Source organism: Helianthus annuus, chromosome 11 (assembly GCF_002127325.2).
Source record: "Helianthus annuus cultivar XRQ/B chromosome 11, HanXRQr2.0-SUNRISE, whole genome shotgun sequence".
Lineage (NCBI taxonomy): Eukaryota > Viridiplantae > Streptophyta > Magnoliopsida > Asterales > Asteraceae > Helianthus > Helianthus annuus.
The window spans coordinates 51310090-51317443 of record NC_035443.2 but is presented as its reverse complement, the minus strand read 5'-3'; the positions used below and the strand labels follow the sequence as shown (position 1 = coordinate 51317443).

The window sequence follows — 7354 nt, the reverse complement described above, 5'->3', positions numbered from 1 at the left end:
ACGTATTTAAAACAATTTCAAACACAATAAACAAAAGAAGTGTTAGTACCTTGTCCGATCTGAGAACACAAATGTAAAGATTTTAATATGACACACAAGTTGTATTTATTGTACTCAATATAATGGTTGATCATAGCCCCACCGCCCCTCCCTTAATTAATAGTCTGATTTTTTCTACAAAAGGTTATTTAAATATAATTACAATAATATATGAAAACAAATTCGATATTACGTGAGTATAAGAAATATATTCGACATTACGTGAATGTAAGAAATAGATTCGATATTACGTGAATATATAAGAAATAAAAATAATGTACTCATAAATATGTGTGTAAAATGTATGCCTAAACAACATATTACATTATTACCTTTCACTGATATAAAATAATCACTTTAAACCTTCACTTGCAGGTCAGGTATTCCATCTTTTTGTGCCTTTTCGATCGTAGTTGGTGACTACACGAAGAGATATATGCGTTAGAAAGTAAGGTATGTGTTAATTGTGGATTGTTATGGATTAGAGAGTACCTTGTCATATCTGAACTGGTTGTCGTTGATTATTTCAGCAATTTTTTGAAGCTTCTGCAGTTTGTATAAATTTAGTTTTTACAAAAAAAAAAAGTCAAATGAAAATAATATTCTAACCTGCTTCATTTGCATGTCAAAGTTTCCAGCAGGCTCTTCATATGAGAACATGACAAATAATAACAATAACATCAAGATAAACCATTATCACCCAAACCTTTTAGCTCGCATACCTGCCCCTCCAAACTGAATTGCATTAATGTTTTGTAGTTTTCTTGCATTAATGTTTTGTATTTTTCTTAGTAAGTTAAAAATAATAAACTAATAAAAAAAACATATGTAATAATTTAAAAAAGTGAGGTATTAAGTATACCATTTAAGAGTTGTGTGGCCAGGAACAACAATGTGAATGGTATCTTCAGGAAACTGTACATTGCAAACATATTACATGTTAACAATAAACTAAATTAATAACTAATGTAAATTAATCACTTTAACCTTCACTTGCAGGTCAGACGTTCCATCATTTTGTGCATTTTCGACCACAACGGTAACTACACAAAGAAATGTATGAATTAGAAAGTAAGGTATGTTTTAATTGCATATTAATATGGATTAGAAAGTACCTTGTCAAATCTGAATTGGTCGTCGTCGATTATTTCAGCACCATTTTGAAGCTTTTGCACCATTTTAAGCTTCTGAATTGCTTTTTTTTAGGAATTGAGTTGGTTAAACCCTCTAATCCACATTTATCAGAGGTGGTTTATTATTTTAAAAAAACTGTCAGCAGGTAGATAATGGGGCAGAAATACATGGAGCACCTAATTTAGAGGAGAGAGGTAGGACGTGGGATGGAAGCAAGAAACCATTTATAACCTACTTAAACTGCAGGATTGATAACCCTGAAATACGGACAAAGATGGGAGAGTGGGGAGTTATTTGGTAACCTGCTAAAACTGCAAGTAACTGTCGAGAACCGTCATCATAACGGTTAATTTTGGGAGTTTATGTGGCTGAGATTTAATCTCAGCCAAATCCAATGGTCATTATTGATTTCATAGTTGGTTACACTTAATGGGAACCATAGATATATATAATTTAAGTCTGGCAAAACATGCAGTCAGATGATGGGTGAAACTAGAGGTGCACAAAAAAACTGCTTTGGGCCCGAAACTGTCTTACCCGACCCGAACCGCTTGTGGTTACAAACTAGCACCTTCCAAACCGGTCCCCCATCTTCCTTCCTCACCCCGTATAGAACTGGTTTGGCACATAAGCCGATTTGCAACCAATCCCAAAAAAACCGGTTTGGAATCAGATCTAACCGCTTGAAATTCTAGCAGTAAACGACTATATAGCCATTAACTAGCCTTTTTGGACCATTTTTCTTAACCAAAAATCACCATTTTGCCCCTGGTATAATTAGGTTTTTGAGGCATTGGGTTGATCATAACACTTGAAAACACAAACACACACTTAAAACGCAAAAGAAAAAAAAAACATATAAATTCGCTTTCTTATTCGCTTATTAGCTATGGCTTAACAAAGTGCTTAATCACAAGCATCCATTGGTGTCAGTTCCTCAAATGAGCCAACCGTTCCAAGCCTTTTACAAACGACTCTAACCTCGAAATTTGGGGGCAAGATAATAGGTGGTTCGATCTAGTCTAATGTCGAATGACACTCAAAAGGCTCCTTGCAAAAGGTGTGAAGGTTTTCTCCAACTAAACTCTAACTCGACTTTGAAAAATCATATGACCAAATATTGCCGAACATTGATAGAAAACGTTGAAAGGGGTCAAACATGAATTGAGACTCAAGATGACACTTTTATTTACGACTTTAACAAGGTTCAAGAAAGAATGACGAAGTTTGTGATTCAATAAGGTTTGTCGTTCGACCACTTTGACAACCCTTGCTTAACAAAGATGATTTGAGACACGCTACAACCTCGTTACAAACGTGTAAGCCGTACTACTCTAAGAAGGGTAGTGTATGAAAGTGTGGAAACAAGCAAAAAAATATATAATTTTATCTTATTTTTTGAAAATTTACAAAATGATGTGAACTTAACTACTGATGTTTGGTGACTTTGGTCGGCTCCAGACCATTTGCCGGAATCATACCTTTGCATTTGAATTGTTTGTGTAGCAACACACCGGAGAAATTTATTTCAAATTTTAGATTATGTAATAAAAACTTCTAAATTAAAATATATTTGAGTGCCGTTCGATAACGCCTCAAACAATAAAATAAAAACCGATTTGTAACAAAGATTTTTTGGTTGTGTAAGACGGTCTCGCCGTTGAAATTTCAAGCAAGCTTTTAGAAATATGTTACGCGATTCTTTTAAACAAAATAGAGAAAAAATATATGAAACTAGAAACGCGACTAGCGCTTTGCTATGGCAATTTGCGTTGCGCTTCGCTACACTTGACGTCAAATAGTAACGCATACGATTCCAGTTAGAAGTATTACAAAGTTACTAGTATCCCGTAGATTGTATAATAAATTTGAATAAAATTTACAATCAACTACACCTAACAAAATTACATAACATCATTTAATAACTTCTAATCTAGTACTTTGATCTCCTGTTTAGCTTCATAACGTGCATAAACATTATCATTTATGGGTGAAAACAATTTGTAAAATAACCGACAACCACACATTAATGAACATTGTCATCAAAAACAATTACCAACCCAACCTCGAATACCAAACAGATTCGAAACCCAAATCACAACAGATAACCACACAAAAACCAGAAAATAGAATAAACCAATTGTTCTAACAACCCTTTCAGACAAAATCGTACAAACCAGTTGTTTGCAAATTTGAGTTTTTTAGGTGGTGGTGGCCTGGTGGGTGATGGTGGCGTGGTGGCTGTGACAATGGTGGTTTGGTGGTGTTGGGGTGGTTTGGTGGTGTTGGGTTGATGGTGGCATGGTGGTTGTTGGAAGAGAGAGATGCAAAATTTAGAGAGAAGTTTAAAAAAAGTTATAATAAATTAAGTATACAAAAAAATCCAAAATGCCCCTCAATTTGGCAAAATGTCCAAAAAACCTGTTATTTTACGATACATTTAACACAAAATTGCAGAAATCAACCTTTATGTTATACCTAAACTACACTTCGTACCTTTCACTATGAAATCGGAAAAAAACCAACCTTTATGTTCATGTTTTGCTACAGGTTCAACCTTTACCACTAACCTCGTTTAAAAGCTAGTTAAATGGCCTCACATGCGATGCACATGAGGGCATTTAAGTCATTTCCCCTCTTACTTTTAATATTCATTTAAACTAATGAAAACTTAACTGCATAAATGGTCATCTTCTTCCCAGATCATCAACTTGTTCACCACCAGTGCCATCCATCCTCACCCATCTCTGAAACACAACCACAATAGTTCACCACAACTGCAACCCATCTCCACCCCTCTCTGAAACACAACTACCGTACCACTACCACCACTATTCGCCATCAATGCCTCCCATCCCTGAAATACAACCACCACACTGCTGCCACCACTATTCACCACCAATGCCACCCATTTCCGCCCCTCTCTAAAATACAAACCACCACACACTACAAAAAATTGGGGTGTTTACCCACACATAATTTACCTACACATGTTTGCATATGTGTGGGTAATAGTTGATGATATATTTTCATAATAATTAACACTTAATATGTGTTGGTAATACATTTTAGCCACACTTAGTGTTGGTGGGAAAATTTCCCCCCCAAAATTGCCTACACATGTAGCAAATTTTCGTCATGTGTAGCTAAATTATCTACACATATTTTAAAAAACTAATATATATGTAGGTAAATGATTATGTTTACCAACACATAAGAATTTAAAAAAATATGTAGATAAACTAAGTTAATATATACTTTTTTTTTGAAAATGACATGGCAAATTAAATACCTACACATGATTAAAAATATACAATATGTGTAGATATTAAATACCTATAAAGTAAGTAAATATATATTTTTAGATGATGTGACAAAACAAATATCTACACAAATTTAAAAATGTACAATATGTGTAGATATTGAATACATATAAAAAAAATAATTAAATCTTTTTTAAGATGGCGTGGCAAAAAATACCTACACATATTTACAAATGTACAATATGTGTAGATATTACGCACGTTCATTTTAAAATCATGCACATTATAACTCAAAAATCCAAAATCACGCATGTTGAAACACAATAATCACGCATATTGAAAACATTAATCACGCATGTTATAGAACAAATCACGCACGTTGTTGTACGTGAAGTACGTTAAGCCGTAATGTAGGATATACTTTTTCTATATATATATATTACATATTTCCCCTCCTTAATCTATATATATTACATATTTATCCATTTCAGTAAAATTACTCTTATTAAATTACTAGTATACTCTTAATAAAACTCATTCGAAGTTCTAATATTAATTATTAATATCTATTAATAGAAGGATGGAAATGAATAGTTTTTTGATCCTAGTCATCCATCTGTATTAACTTGGGTTAATTTGGGTTATTGGCCCATCTTGTGTCATCTCAGTCTTCTTACGGGTGTAAAAAAAAGGCTACGCTCACCTTTATCCCCACCAGCACACAAAACTCAGTGAATCACCCACCCTAAAAAGGTTATTGGATTTTATCACCCTCAACTATCGGCCTTTGGCCGTTGCCACCCGCAACTAACACTTTGACACCCAGCACCCCTAACTTGACTTTTTGTTTGTAATGGCACCACCTAGTTAAATCTCCACTAACTGAGTTTGTTTTTTCTCCGACGTGGCACAACCAAGCTTTCATGAATAGGATTACATGGCTATTATGTGTCACTATATCACTATACATCTCCCTCTCTCTCTCTCACACACACACACACAACATACACACCATCATCATCATTCTTTTTCTTCTCTGCAAGTGATCATCGGTCAAACCAACAAGCTCAAGCAATTAATGAAATCTCACTCAAAAATCATAAAACCCATGTTTATAACAAGACTATAAATCTGTTACATCTCACTCACAAATCACAAACACCCATCTGCGCTTCAATTAAGGTCTTCATCTTTAATTCCTGTTGTATCCCTAATTTTACTTTTTTGTTTGATTAATTTATGTTGATTTTGATCACAAAGTTGCTGATTTCATGCTCTGTTTCTTTAATTCCTGTTGTTTTACTTGATGTACATAGTTACAATTCTCTTTTTAGTTTTTTCAGGGAGATTGAAGAAGAATGGGGCGGAATTGGGGGTTAGGGTTTTGGTGTATTGGCCTGATTCGATTGATTGGAGGAGGGTTTGGATTGAGGTTTGAAGGGGTGTGGAAAGAGGTGGGGTTTGATTGGGAGGAAGTGTGCAATGGAGAAGACGAAGCTCGTAGGTGCGGTGGGTTTGCAGGATCGCCATTGAAGAGAACGATGATGATGGTGTGTGTGTTTTGGAGTTGTCTGTGTTATCAAGAAGGGGATGAGGTTTACATAAACATCATTGCCACGTAATCATATCCAACTCAGGAAACTTGTGCCATGTCGGACAAAAAACAAACTCAGCTAGTGGAGATTTAACTAGGTGGTGCCATTGTAAACAAAAAGTCAAGTTGGGGGTGCCGGGTGTCAAAGTATTAGTTGCGGGTGGCAACGACCAAATGCCGATAGCTAGGGGTGATAAAGTCCAATAACCCACCCTAAAAATCAGAACAAAGGAAGCCGGTGGTGTGCGTAGCGTAACCTGGAATATGGACAGCCGGAGGCAGTGGAGGGTGGAGAGGATGAAGGAAACGGAGGAGTTGCTGGCGGGAGTTTGGGAATAACGAAAATGCCTCAGGTGACCGTCCGTCAGCGTTTTTCATAACGTTTGATTTTTTCGATTAGGTATTAGGATTTGTGCTTCATTTTTGAATTAGTTTGGTATATATACTCATCTATCAGCATTGATCTTTTGGGTCTTACTTCTGGATTTCAGCAATTAGGGTTCCAATTTCAGTGTTCTTCATTCCGATTGTAGGTGCGCTTGATGCTTACCATTGATTATGGTTGGAAAAAGGGTTGCACTGATGTAGAGGTCAAGAATGCTTACAAGAAGCTTTCACTGGTAACCAATATTGATCTAAAGTGAGTTGTTTCTTTTAGATTTTGATACCATATTCAAATTTTTTTTTATCGTTTGGTTTTAGAGATGGAACCCAGGTTGTTGTTCTGAATTAGGAAACTTAAACATGTGGAAGAAGCAAAGAATAAGTTTCAGGCAATACAAGAAGCCTATTCTGGTAATTAATGTATTTGGTTTTGTTAATAAAGGTGTTATCTTGAATGACCTTGTAGTATTAAAATTCCTTTTTATAATGTTTACAGATATTTGTGTTAATAAGTTGTTCACTTGCAATTTTGTGTTTCATAATTGATAATGTCGCAATGAAATGCAGTGGTGATCATCGTGCCTATCATTTTTTTTGTTGCTTTGGGATGGCTTATAGAATACATGTCTTTCCAATCACATGATATGCAAAGAGGTCCAGGAGAGTCAGTGAATCACATGTTTATTGTACTAATACCACCCCTTTTCTTCTTTATATTAATTTACGTTTTTACCCCTCGCTGATATTTTGACAGCAAGGATGGTGTGATAGTGTTGGATCTGTTGAAGAAATTCTACTGGCAAGAAAATCATTGCTACCATATTCAAGAAAACAATGGGTATGCCAAAGAAGAGCAAGAACATGGCATTAAGAATCAGTTAAAATCTACTGGCAAGAAAGTCATTGCTTCAAATCTTCATTCCGATTTAGCAAATGAGAA

General features: G+C 35.2%; 1 long non-coding RNA gene across 1 annotated transcript; it reads right to left on the bottom strand.

Annotated features, from left to right (window-relative positions):
- Positions 1-296: 296 nt before the first annotated feature.
- LOC118483732 lies at positions 297-740 on the bottom strand. Its single transcript, XR_004871287.1, has 3 exons — positions 649-740; positions 532-585; positions 297-459 (listed from the first exon to the last, which is right to left on the bottom strand). It is a non-coding gene; the product is annotated as an uncharacterized LOC118483732 (long non-coding RNA).
- Positions 741-7354: the final 6614 nt, after the last annotated feature.